General features: G+C 34.9%; 1 long non-coding RNA gene across 2 annotated transcripts; it reads left to right on the forward strand.

Moving 5' to 3' along the window:
• The first annotated feature begins 4,952 nt into the window (after window positions 1–4,952).
• LOC127114888 (uncharacterized) lies at window positions 4,953–13,094 on the forward strand. Of its 2 annotated transcripts, XR_007800621.1 has the most exons (11): window positions 4,953–5,128; window positions 5,220–5,265; window positions 6,125–6,465; window positions 6,582–7,452; window positions 7,718–7,869; window positions 8,689–9,238; window positions 10,553–10,913; window positions 11,495–11,551; window positions 11,746–11,854; window positions 11,930–11,998; window positions 12,840–13,094. It is a non-coding gene; the product is annotated as an uncharacterized LOC127114888 (long non-coding RNA). The 2 variants fall into 2 exon arrangements; XR_007800620.1 differs by having other exon boundaries at window positions 4,953–5,265.
• The last annotated feature ends 1,403 nt before the right edge of the window (window positions 13,095–14,497 follow it).

Below are 14,497 nucleotides of genomic sequence, written 5' to 3' on the forward strand. Positions count from 1 at the left end.
ACAATGATGACAATGTCAAAAGTGATTGCTCTGATGCGAAAGATGGTCTTGAAGATGTAGATGGATGAAGAAGTCGCTTTGGAATGTGTTGTGCCGCTAGGGAACGCACATAACTCAGTGACTTCACAATAGCCTCGGAAGCAAATTCAGATATGGGCAAAGGAGATGTATTTTTCAGTGTTGTTGATGTACAAGATTGTTGGTTAAAAGAACTTGACCATGGTTGATTCAGGTTTTGTTACGCCGTCGGCGCGCTTACGGCAGCAGCGTTTGAGCTTGCGGCTCTTGATGTTGTGGTCGCTATTTTTCCGGTTTTGTGGCTTGGCAGTGTGCGTTTTCTACTGCCTTTTGGTGGCTGAGAAATATCTAATTCGTTTTTAATTTCTATTACTTGATGTCGCAGTTGGCTGTGTTATTTTTGGATAAAAAGCCACCATGAACGAGTTTCCTCCCAAGTCTATGTAGTTCACATCACACCAATGCGTCACAGAAAGTGAGCATATTAGTAGCTGTCAGTTTGCCCGATAAGTAGCGAGTGAGCTTCTCTCTCATGGTAAAGGTAGTATGATTGACGGGAGTCTCGTTTAAGATCCGGTGGGCCACCTACTATGGTTTCCGCTATCGGGCCACCCACCATTTATTTCCACGCTGCAGAAGTCCAGTCCTGGGCGTGAGGGGGTTTGTTAAGAGTCCCACATCGGACAATATATGGCCTGAACATGTGTTTATAAGTGGGGGCAGTCCTCACTCTACTAACCGTTTTTGTAGAGTTGAGTTAGGCCCAAACCACACATTCTTAACAGTATTATATAGAGATTTTAAGTGCCTTGTCCGGGTTATTATTATCCATATGTAGTAACCGTGTCTTTAATAGATATTGATGCACATCAACTTGAAAAGTTGCAAATTGTTTTTAACTCATTTCAGATCCAGTAATCTCCAATGCCCTTGATGGAATTCTTGTTGGTTTAGTTACTAGCCATGATGGCGGTGTTGAAAACGTAACGTTTATTGTAGGAAATAAATTTTTTGCAGTTACTGAATATGATTCCGTTTTGTATGACTTCCAAATCATATTTTCTGATTTGTACAAATTTGCTTTAGTGGTTTTTCTTCAATGAAGCTACAGCATGGCTACAGTTCATTTAAAATTAGCCATCTTCTTCTTGTGTCGTCTATAAGAAAAATTGCACGGTTGACTTAATATATCCTTGTTATGGTTTTATGGACAATCTTTCTCAATTATTATTATTTGATTGTGCAATTGTGAAGTTGTTATGATCTGCCTGTGATTAGTATGTTCTTTTATTTACTAAAATTATTTTGAATTCATAACTAACTTGATCGTCGGAGTTTTTGCAGGTACCGCATCTTTGGTGTGTCATGCTATGCTCATGAGTATGATGAAACAGAAAGGAAATGCAACATCTTAAAAACATGGTAGGAAGTTTACCTTTGATTTGAGCTGCTGGCCATGCTTAATAGTCCGGTCTTCAACCGAGCTAAGTGAATGAGATTCATTGACATGGGGGGCCTTCTGAAACATTGGAAATGGGCAGAGGCTGAAAACTTTGAGTGTCAGGCCGTGTTTGAAGTGGGGAGTCATGCCTCAAATATAAATCTGGTGTCCTTAGTGAAAGTTGAAGCAAAACATTGGAAATTTGAGTTGTTCTTCATAATGCCTATTAAGCTCACGAGATCTTGCGAAAGAAATGGGAGAAGGTGTGTAGAGAAAATAAAAGGCGGGGAGGGGACTGGGTATATAAAATTTGAGAGCTTTCAACTTAGCTTTGGTTTGGTACTGGCTCTTGAGGTTGCATGTAGAAAAACAAACTCAGTTTTTGAAAACCAGAATTTCATGTATATGGACCCAACATATTATTCAAACAAGTTTATTTGACAGTAATATATAAGACAATTATTGCCCTTTTGTAATTTTTACAAGTAAAGTGTAAACTTTGAATTTTGTTTGAAATTGTGATTTCCGTTTTTGATTTGGTTCTCACAATATAGATACTACATTCATAGAAAGTAAGTTACTTTAACTTGTTGGTATCTTCCAAAGGTAATTAGAAATAGGATGTTTGGTTCAGTAGGACATTCTAACTGTATCTTGTTCTTTTTCCTCTTTCAAAAGACTTCCCATAAAGGTCAATGCCACTCTTTTATGCTTATAACATCATGCATTTTTATAACTCCGTCTTTTTGTTTACTCTAAAATGTTACTATTTTTATTTCCCAAAATTATTTTGAAGTGATAACTAACTTGTTCGTCCGAGTCTTTGTAGGAAGGTATGTACGCTCTTGTCATGAATAGATCAAAATGAGTCTTGTTGTCATTTAAGGTAATGTTCTTCTATGGCCTCTGTTCATTTGATTTTTAGAATGTATGCTAAGTGATTGTTTTGTTACAAATAATAAATACTGCACAAATCTATAATAAATATTGGGCTGTTTCTGACACTTTCATTTTTATATTATTCGGGTAAGGGTTGTATTGTGTTTTGATTTCACTGTTTTTTTGGGTCATATTTGATAGGGAGAGCAGCAATTGAGGTTACAAATGAAGGTGTTGATGCTGCAGGGCATACAATTGGTACATCTTTGGAGGTCATTTCCAACTTAGGAAGGTTCTCAACCCCGAGAGTATGATCAAACCAACATCACTAGCTAAAGATTATTTTGAATCCATAACTAACTTGATCGTCCGATACTTTGTAGGTATCACACCTTTAGCTAATGATGCTGGTTTCTTTTGCTGTGATCATGTCAGACTTGAGGCCCTTAGAGGTAATGTTCTTATGTTTGCCTCTTTTAATTTGGTTTCATTTGTTTGTGCTCAACAGATTATTCAGGTTCATTCGTTGATTTCGTTTATTAATATGTACAAGTTTTATAAAAACGTGAAGCCTTTTCTTGACTTGAATATTTTTTCAGATATTATTCAGGTTTTTTTTGAACTATGCAATGATTAAATGAACTTGTTCTTTGTCTAAAATCAATATTTCTTCCATATTAAATCTGGCTGCCTTACTTCACTTGTTCAGTTTATTTTTTCTGAATTTATAGTAATTTGTGACCTTTTCCATGAGATATAGAAAGTGATGAAGGGAACCTTTGATTTGGAAGCATAATTCGGTCTGCACCCCAACTATTTTTCATATAGAGTATCATGCATTACATTAGATTAAATCACATAAATTTGTTAATTAATCTATAGAACCTACACCTCCGATCAAAGGTGTGTCCAATGTCAGACACGTGTTGGTTTCTGTTTCTGACACTGACTTACCAGATTCAAATTATTTATTTTTTAAAATTAATACTGGTGTTGACGTGTCATTCTCGTGTCCCATGCTCGTATTGTATAAAAAAGTTTGTAATCCATAATATAAAATTTCCAGTACCTTGTTCTGGTCATTGTTATCCATATGTGGTAAATATGTCTTTAATAGATATTTATGTACATCAACATGAAAATTTGTATATTGTTTATAATTCATTTCAGATCTTAGTAATTTTCAACCATGACTATCAAAATCTTTTTATTGGGACTTTAGATAAAAAGTCATCCTGCATATGTTCTGATTTGTACAAATTTGCTGAGGTGGTTTTCCTTCAATTGTGGTTGCAGGGATTTGTCATCGTCTCAGTTTTATTCGATACAACATCTTGCCCTTATACACCTTAACAAAATGGGGTAGCCGGACGTAAAAATATGCATCTTGTAGAAACCGTTTGGACCTTACTTCTCTATGGTAATGTTCCATTCTGGTTCTGGGGGATATTATGCTAATATGGCATGTTACCTTATAAACCTCATGCTCTCGTCTGTCCTTAACAACAATATCTCTCACTTAATTTTGTTGTTTCCTTATTCCCCCTTCAGCCAATTCCTCCTCGTGTCTTCGAGTCTACACTATTTGTTAAAGTAAATGCTCGTGACGGTGACGGTACGGTGATCACCCATGGTTCTCTTTCTCTCTCTTCCAGGTTACTCCTACCCTATCTCATATCGAAACATTGGGGACAATGTTCGGTTTAAGTGCGGGAGGAGATTTTTATCGTTTTTCTTTATTTTTAGTATGTTTTGTGCGTTTTTAGTTGTTTGTTTTTCCTTTCAATAAAATAACATGTGTTTGACGAGTCATTTGTGTAGTGTATCCGTATTTCTCCCATTTCTTTAATCTTACCAAAAAAAATTTGTGAGCAAAGAAAACAGTGCATCTTGAATATTAAGGCTATAAGACAGGTTTATGACGAGATGTAAAAGACTTAGGATTTTTTTTTTAAAAATCGGTATTGTCTTAACAACGTAGGCTTCATGATTATAAGAGTCGATCCCGATACCCCATATGTTGTGGTCCCAAATTTTGTTCCAAATAAGTCCATAAGTAGTTTATCCTTGCAGTCAGCTCCGGCTTAAGCATGCTCTACGTAGGGGACCGATGAAAATAAGTGAATGATCACAAAAAAAATTTCCTGCTTTGTTCTCAAGTCATATGAAAATTTGGACTAGGTGACTCTCACACGGTCTTTTAACCTAGTAAAATAAAGACATATGCGAAACATGCAGAAGAAAAAAAAAAAATATATATATATATATATATATATATATATATATATATATATATATATATATATATATATATATATATATATATATATATATATATATATATATATATATATATATATATATATATATATATATATATATATATATATATATATATATATATACATATATACATATGCATATATATATTATATAATATATATACATATATATATATATATATATATATATATATATATATATATATATATATATATATATATATATATATATATATATATATATATATATATATATATATATGTATATATACATATATATATATATATACATGTACATAATACATACATATACATATACATATACATAATACATATACATAATACTGATAAGGGTTGTATTGTGTTTTGATTTCACTGTTTCTTTTGGTCATATTTTTGGGGTCATATTTGATAGGGAGAGTCAGCCGTTGAGGTTACAAATGAAGGTGTTGATGCTGCAGGGCATACAATTGGTACATCTTTGGAGGTCGTGTTCAAACTTAGGAAGGTTCTCAACCCCAAAAGTGTGATCAAACCAACATCACTAGCTAAAGATTATTTTGAATCCACAACTAACTAGATCGTCCAATGCTTTGTAGGTACCACACCTTTGCTATGACCATGTCAGTCCTGATGTCCTTAGAGGTAATGTTCTTCTGTTTGCCTCTTTTAATTTGGTTTGATTTGTTTGTGCTCAACAAATTTTTCAGGTTCATTCGTTGATTTCATTTATTAATGTACAAGTTTTATAAAATCGTGAAGCCTTGTCTTAACTTGAAATTTTTTTCAGATATTATTCAGGTCTTTTTTAAACTATGCAATGATTAAATGAACTTATTCTTTGTTTAAATTAAATATTTCTTCCATATTAAATTTGGCGGCCTTAGTCCACTTGTTCAGTTTATTTTTCCTGAATTTATAGTAATTGGTGACCGGTTCTATGAGAATAGAAAGTGATGCAGGGAACCTTTGATTTGGAAGTATAATTCGGTCTGCATCCCAGTTATTTTTCATATAGAGTTTCATGCATTTCTTTAGATTATATCACATAAATTTGTTAATTGATTTGTAGTATCTACACCTTCGATCAAAGGTGTGTCCAATGTCAGGCACGTGTTGGTTCCTGACACTGACACATCCACATTCAATTGATTAATTTTTTTAAATTATTACTGGTGTTGACGTGTCACTGTCGTGTCTCATGTCCGTATTGTATATGTTAATTTATTAATTAGTGCGTTTCAGGGATTTGTCATTGTCTCAGCTTTACTCGATACAACATTGCTACAGTTCATTTAAAATTATCCATCTCCTTCTGCAATCTATAAGAAAAATTGCACGGTTGACTTAATATACCCTTGTTATGGTTTTATGGATAATCTCTCGATATTTGAATATGCAATTGTAAACTTGTCATGATCTGCGGGAGAATATATAAGATACTATGTTCTTTTATTTACAATATTATTTTGAATTCATAACTTGACCGTCGGAGTTTTTGCAGGTACCACACCTTTGCCGTGTCATACTATGTTCATGAGTATGATGAAACAGAAAGGAAATGGTAGGAAGTTTGGTTTGCTGTGATCGGTTCCATGAGATTTAGAAAGTGATGCAGGGACGCCTTTGATCATGCTCAACAAGCTGCTAGAGTTTTCAAGAACAGAAGCAGCCTGCGGTCTACCCTATTGGAAGCACCATCCGTTCTTCAACCCAACTACGAGTGGATGAGTGTCATTGACTCGGGCCTGCTGGAACATTGGAATTGGCAGAGGGTGAAAATGTTTGGTGACAACTGGTTCCTAGTGATTCGGTTAATCGAAGATGAAGCAAACAATGGAAATTGTGAGTTATTCTTCATCTATTTTAAGATTAAGAAACAAAAGATAGAGTTCTTAGATGATGAGATTCCTCACATGATCACACTATCGTCACCTCATCATACTTCCTCGCCACTGCAGAAAAGACGCTTACGGTTAGTGGATGAAATTATATAGCTTGGTGAGATGCGATTAGAACTGTTTCGTCTCATCAACAACACTCAAGAAGCCATGGATGCTGAAAGAAAGAGGAAAATCGCAATCTTGATGTCATTTAGATAGTAACTAACAACTTTTTATTCATTTCAATTGATTCTGTTAGGTATGTTGTTTTATTTCCCCAATGTTATTTTGAATCCATCCATCTGTTACTATTGTTGTGTCATGATGAGTAGGATCAAACTCCTTCAGGTAAAGTAACTAGAAATAGAATGGCATTTAGTATGTGTGGTTAACTATGACTTCCTAACCGTATCTTGTTCTTTTTCCTTTTTCACTTTACAATTTAAAAAAAAATCCACTTATAATATTTTACACATAGGCTGTGTTGCGTTGCTCAACAAGTTTTTATTGAATACATCTTTTACAAAACTTTACTCTTGGATTAAAATTTTAAATATTTAGTAACTATTATGTTCAATTTCATCATTTCTGTCCAGGAACTTTATAGCAGGTTTGTCCATATGACATTTGTTATGTCATGTGGCGTGTTGCTAATAATGCTACAATGCATATTGAGACTTCTTAAAATTCCAGGTTAAACTTTATTAGTACAAAAACAATGTGTGACAGCACAGTCTTAGTAGCACTGTTGCCATTACGAAGAATGAAATCTAATACCTTTATGTAACTTTTTATACATAAGCACTTAAAAGACAAACTTTTTGGTAAATAGGTTGTGAGATGAAAATTTGATCTTAACTTATCTATGCAGGTTCTAGGTTGCTCAATGTGGTTTGCTGATTTTTTATTTGTGGCAAGAAATTGGGCTAAAGATGAACAAACACGGAAGGTAAATCAAAATAAATCATCCTCAGGTGAACAAAATTGATGCTTATACATGTGAAGATTAGTAGTATAGTTGTTCACTGATATGGTGTATACTCTATATCAAGAATGTTCCATCATGCAGAAAAATTTAAAAGGCTAACGAACAAGCAGTGATTACTTACACATTTTGATTTTGTTTAAGCTGATAAACATCTTTCACTACTGATATAATCAAATAATCTGCCCGTGTCTTCTTCTCTGTGACTTTGTTTACTTCCCCTATGCAGTGCTTAAGAGGTCAGCGGAAGACTTCTGCTTTTGCTTCTCCCAGAGTGACAGGGAATTCTGGTGGATCAGCCGATAGGTTTTAAGAGTGAAAAAAACCAGAGAGTTTTAAGAGTGGAAAAAAATGCAGAATGAATCACTCTAAGGATTGCAGGTAATGTTGAATTTATAGGTTTCAAAGTTTGTTAGAAATTCAGCTCAAATGCAATATGAAATTCACTGCAAATTAATTTGTTAGCAAATGAACGCAAATCTGTTAGTTAGTTAGAATGAGTGGTTAATTTAGGTTCAATTTGATTTTTCTAAATCCTACTAAAAAAAAATACAAAAAACAAAAAAATTCTAAAATAAAATAACAAAAAAAAACAAAAAAAACATAAAAAAAAAACAAAAAAAAAGAAAAGATTTTTTTTTAGTATTGTTTTTTTTGTTTTTTTATTTTTTTTGGTTTTTTGTTTGGGATTTTGTTTTTTTTTTTTAGGTTTTTGGGTTTTTTTTTTTTTTTAAGGTTTCTTTTTTTTTTTTTGTTAGAGGATTTTTGTGTTGTTTTTTTTTTAATTTTTTTGTTGCATTTTTTTTTTTTCTTTTTTTTTTTTTTGAATCTGAATGTTAGTGATTAAGAGAGTTGTTAACTGTGTGATCATTCCGTTAATTGAAGAGTGAAGTAGTGTAGGAGACTTATATTATGTAGGGTGTTGTGCAGTAGTTTGTCGAACATGAGGTGTGAAGTCCTGATTGACATTGGATTGCTGCAGTTTCTGAATTGATCTTACTGCAGAATGAATGATCTTCTTGCTGTAAACAGTTTTAGTTTGTTATGTCTTGTTCTCTTGATGACCTTGCTGCCCTAAATTATCCCACTAATAAGCACTCTCCTGCAGTTAAAACTGCTATGTTAATATGTTGCTATCTTGTTCGCTAACCGCTTGTGTTGGAGGTTTGGTTGTGTGCTTATTATGGACTATTTTTGCAGGGCTGTTAGTGCATGTTTCGGAAATTGGAGGTTTGCAAATATTTGTGGCTAACTATGAAAGAATACTCATGGAGTGCTGACTGGATTTGTACAGAAGAGTTTTAGGTTTTGAGTGTAGAAGCAATGTGTACCTGCTTTTTCATGCATGTTGATGTATGGGAGCTTTTACTTGCTACAGGTGAATTAGAGTTTTAGGGCCTAAGTAAGTTGTCACTTAACAATCCCTGAGAGTGAGAAGGCTCTACACGAGTTTTACGGATATGCCTTGCATCTTATTGTATTATGTATAGACACTAGGTTTTATTCACCATCTCATCGATGTACCCGGTTCTATAGAGTAGCTTAGTTTTGCAGTAGTACATTAGTTGCACTTATATTAACTGCACTGACCAATATGGGTTTTTTTGTCATCAGGTCTATTGCACAATCCAATTGGAATTGGTTCTGGTTGTTAGTTTTACTTGATTGTCAGAGTCTTTGCAGGCAGGTAGCACAACCTTGGTATGCTCACATCATGAATATATCAAAATCAGTCTTAAAGTCATTACAGGTAATAATGTTCTTGTGTTTTCTCTTTCCATTTGTTTTTTACAATATATGCAAGGTGATTGTTTTGTTATAAATACTAAATACTGCACAAATGCTACTTTCCAAATACAATGAGCTGTTTCTGGCACTTACTTTTTTTATAGTGGTGTGGGTGGTATTGTGTTTTCATTTTGAAACGTACTTGTGGAGTCCCAACCCCAAACTGTATTAGATTTTTCTTGAGGAGAGTGGCTAGTCCTACAAGAAGGTTTGATGATTTTCTCACTTCACTGTGACACCGCACCACTATACTAAGCCTGTTATCTCTATTTGTTATAGAATGATTGCTGTTAAATAATATGCTCTTTGTTTAGGAAAATCTTGTACTTAAGGTTAACCTTTTCAACCGCCTTCCATGTATTACTAGTAGATAGCTGATTCATCATGCTGTGTCATAATTTAATTAATTCTCTGTATTTTATGTTTGCTATACTAATAGTTTATAGTGTGGTGGTAGATTTTGATATCATTATACCATGTATAGATCACATGTAATAGTTTATAGTGTGGTTAACCTTTTCAACCGCCTTCTATGTATTACTAGTAGGTAGATTTTGAAAGTGTATTCAATTTGTTAATTGCTCTGAAGCATCCTCCACACCTCTTATCAACGGCATGTCCGGTGTCCAACACCGACCCAAATCTACATTCAATTTATTCATTTTTTTCAAATTATTACTGGTGTCGACGTGTCCTACGTCCGTATTCTGTATGTTAATTGTATTATATAGAGATTTTAAGTGCCTTGTCCGGGTTATTATTATCCATATGTAGTAACCGTGTCTTTAATAGATATTGATGCACATCAACTTGAAAAGTTGCAAATTATTTTTAACTCATTTCAGATCCAGTAATCTCCAATGCCCTTGGTGGAATTCTTGTTGGTTTAGTTACTAGCCATGATGGCGGTGTTGAAAACGTAACGTTGTAGGAAACAGATTTTTTGCAGTTACTGAATATGATTCCGTTTTGTATGACTTCCAAATCATATTTTCTGATCTGTACAAATTTGCTTTAGTGGTTTTTCTTCAATGAAGTTACAACATGGCTACTGTTCATTTAAAATTAGCCATCTTCTTCTTGTGTCGTCTATAAGAAAAATTGCACGGTTGACTTAATATATCCTTGTTATGGTTTTATGGACAATCTTTCTCAATTATTATTATTTGATTGTGCAATTGTGAAGTTGTTATGATCTGCCTGTGATTAGTATGTTCTTTTATTTACTAAAATTATTTTGAATTCATAACTAACTTGATCGTCGGAGTTTTTGCAGGTACCGCATCTTTGGTGTGTCATGCTATGCTCATGAGTATGATGAAACAGAAAGGAAATGCAACATCTTAAAAGCATGGTAGGAAGTTTACCTTTGATTTGAGCTGCTGGCCATGCTTAACAGTCCGGTCTTCAACCGTGCTGAGTGAAGGAGATTCATTGACATGGGGGGCCTTCTGAAACATTGGAAATGGGCAGAGGCTGAAAACTTTGGGTGTCAGGCTGTGTTTGAAGTGGGGAGTCATGCCTCAAATATAAATTTTGGTGTCCTTAGTGAAAGTTGAAGCAAAACATTGGAAATTTGAGTTGTTCTTCATAATGCCTATTAAGTTCACGAGATCTTGCGAAAGAAATGGGAGAAGGTGTGTAGAGAAAATAAAAGGCGGGGAGGGGGGTAGTGGGGAACTGGCGGGAGCGGGGACTGGGTATATAAAATTTGAGAGCTTTCAACTTAGCTCTGGCTCTTGAGGTTGCATGTAGAAAAACAAACTCAGTTTTTGAAAACCAGAATTTCATGTATATGGACCCAACATATTATTCAAACAAGTTTATTTGACAGTAATATATGAGACAATTATTGCCCTTTTGTAATTTGTACAAGTAAAGTGTAAACTTTGAATTTTGTTTGAAATCGTGATTTCCGTTTTTGATTTGGTTCTCACAATATAGATAATGCATTCATAGAAAGTAAGTTACTTTAACTTGTTGGTATCTTCCGAAGGTAATTAGAAATAAGATGTTTGGTTCAGTAGCACTTTCTAATTGTATCTTGTTCTTTTCCTCTTTCAAAAGACTTCCCATAAAGGTCAATGCCACTCTTGTATGCTTATAACATCATGCGTTTTTATAATTCCGTCTTTTTGTTTATTCTAAAATGTTACTCTTTTTATTTTCCAAAATTATTTTGAAGTGATAACTAACTTGTTCATCTGAGTCTTTGTAGGAAGGTATGTACGCTCTTGTCATGAATAGATCAAAATGAGTCTTGTGGTCATTTAAGGTAATGTTCTTCTATGGCATCTGTTCATTTGATTTTTAGAATGTATCCTAAGTGATTGTTTTGTTACAAATAGTAAATACTGTACAAATCTATAAAAAATATTGGGCTGTTTCTGGCACTTTCTTTTTTATATTATACGGGTAAGGGTTGTATTGTGTTTTGATTTCACTGTTTCTTTTGGTCATATTTGATAGGGAGAGCAGCAATTGAGGTTACAAATGAAGGTGTTGATGCTGCAGGGCATACAATTGGTACATCTTTGGAGGTCATTTCCAACTTAGAGGAAGGTTCTCAACCCCAAGAGTATGTTCAAACCAACATCACTAGCTAAAGATTATTTTGAATCCATAACTAACTTGATCGTCTGATACTTTGTAGGTACCACACCTTTAGCTAGTGATGCTGGTTTCCTTTGCTGTGATAATGTCAGACTTGAGGCCCTTAGAGGTAATGTTCTTATGTTTGCCTATTTTAATTTGTTTGATTTGTTTGTGCTCAACAGATTATTAAGGTTCATTCGTTGATTTCGTTTATTAATATGTACAAGTTTTATAAAAACGTGAAGCCTTTTCTTGACTTGAACATTTTTTTAGATATTATTCAGGTTTTTTTTGAACTATACAATGATTAAATGAACTTATTCTTTGTCTAAATTCAATATTTCTACCATATTAAATCTGACTGCCTTACTTCACTTGTTCAATTTATTTTTCTTAATTTATAGTAATTTGTGACCTTTTCCATGAGATATAGAAAGTAATGCAGGGAACCTTTGATTTGGAAGCATAATTCGGTCTGCACCCCAACTATTTTTCATATAGAGTTTCATGCATTACATTAGATTAAGTCACATAAATTTGTTAATTAATCTATAGAACCTACACCTCCGATCAAAGGTGTGTCCAATGTCAGACACGTGTTGGTTTCTGTTTCTGACACTGACTTACCACATTCAAATTATTTATCTTTTAAAATTAATACTGGTGTTGACGTGTCATTCTCGTGTCCCATGCTCGTATTGTATAAAAAAGTTTGAAATCCATAGTATGAAATTTCCAGTGCTTGTTCTGGTCATTGTTATCCATATGTGGTAAATGTGTCTTTAATAGATATTTATGCACATCAACATGAAAATTTGCATATTATTTATAATTCATTTCAGATCCTAGTAATTTCCAACTATGACTATCAAAATCTTTTTATTGGGACTTTAGATAAAAAGTCATCCTGCATATGTTCTGATTTGTACAAATTTGCTGAAGTGGTTTTCCTTCAATTGTGGTTGCAGGGATTTGTCATCGTCTCAGTTTTATTCGATACAACATCTTGCCCTCATACACCTTCACAAAATGGGGTAGCCAGACGTAAAAATATGCATCTTGTAGTAACCGCTTGGACCTTACTTCTCTATGGTAATGTTCCATTCTGGTTATGGGGGATATTATGCTAATATGGCATGTTACCCTATAAACCTCATGCCCTCGTCTGTCCTTAACAACAATATCCCTCATTTAATTTTGTTGTTTCCTTATTCCCCCTTCACCCAATTCTCCTCGTGTCTTCGAGTCTACAATATTTGTTAAAGTAAATGCTCGTGACGGTGACGGTACGGTGATCGCCCATGGTTCTCTTTCTCTCTCTTCCAGGTTACTCCTCCCCCTCATCTTTGTCCTTGGTCTTCTGGTCAGGAGTAGCAGTTGTTGTTTCTTGATCAATGATAAACCCCCGGCTGGCTATTGGGAAATATTCCAAATTCATCTTTCTCAATGCTCTTACGCGTGGCAAGACACTTGTATTATATTTAATGTGGTTTACAAGCTCCTTTGGGATTGGTGAGCTGGAAAATATATATGCCTTCTTGTATAGAGGCTTTCCTCCAGACTATCAGACAAGCATATGCCTACATCCTCTTATGAAGTCTGGATGAAATAACAGGATCCAATGATGGTAACGGTTGTTGTCGAAGCTGCAGGTTATCAGAAGGTACAGTGAGAAAGAATCCAATCAATGATAGGGATTTTGTGGCGAGACTGATAGCTGAAGTAACCATTTCGAAACACTGTATTTGCCTGCACAGAGTCCGTATAAGTGCCATCATGATTGACAGTTGAGGACGACCGGCTTATCATATTATCTATAAGCAGCTATACGCTTGTTCAGAGGAATAGAAATGTGTTGATGCTTGATTCACTTCCAGGCCACTTAAAATTACAGCAGAGAGAGCAGTTACGATCACTACGCGCTTAGCCTGTGTTTTCGTCTGTGTCGGATGGGCTGGTTTGCAGAATTCTGGTAACGCGACCACTGTCATGCTTACGCAGGAAATCATAAGGCTCCTGTTTGACATGCTTGGTTTGCTAATTTGGTTTGGAGAATATGGACTGAGGTAAATGTCGCAGTTATCCAGACAGCTGGTGTAGCCGCCGTAGGATCTGCCGCTTCAGCATCACTGCTAGTTGCCGACCTCGTTGTTTATCGTCTTGCAATTGCAGGTGGATCCTGCTGCACTTTGTTGCTGCATTTTGTCACGACCATGCCTTGTTCTGCATGTTCTGCTATTGGTGTTTGTACATGGCCATGAGGTATCACAACTCAGGCAATCCCTTATATTCTTTGCATCGAGATCCGTAAGCGTCGTGCCATGTGCTCCGCTCAGTATCACTCCACCTACGAAATGCTGGGAATAATTAGGCGAGCCCAAAGTTTCTGAACGACAGTGAGTCCAGGTTCCTCCAGACCAGTTCTCAAAGAAGATTTTGTAGGCAAAGTTGATTCATACCATGCAAGCTCTTTGGTGAGCTTCAGAATTGCCGCATTTTCTGTCTCAAAGACAAAATTTGCATCATCAACAACATCGCCGGCATCGGCCAAAGAGAATTAGGTAGCATCAGCAGAAAACTCCTCAATCGCCTGACGAATAGTTCTGAAGTTTCCAGTGGGCTTGGA

This window comes from Lathyrus oleraceus, unplaced genomic scaffold, assembly GCF_024323335.1.
Source record: "Lathyrus oleraceus cultivar Zhongwan6 unplaced genomic scaffold, CAAS_Psat_ZW6_1.0 chrUn0737, whole genome shotgun sequence".
NCBI classification, from domain to species: Eukaryota; Viridiplantae; Streptophyta; class Magnoliopsida; order Fabales; family Fabaceae; genus Lathyrus; species Lathyrus oleraceus.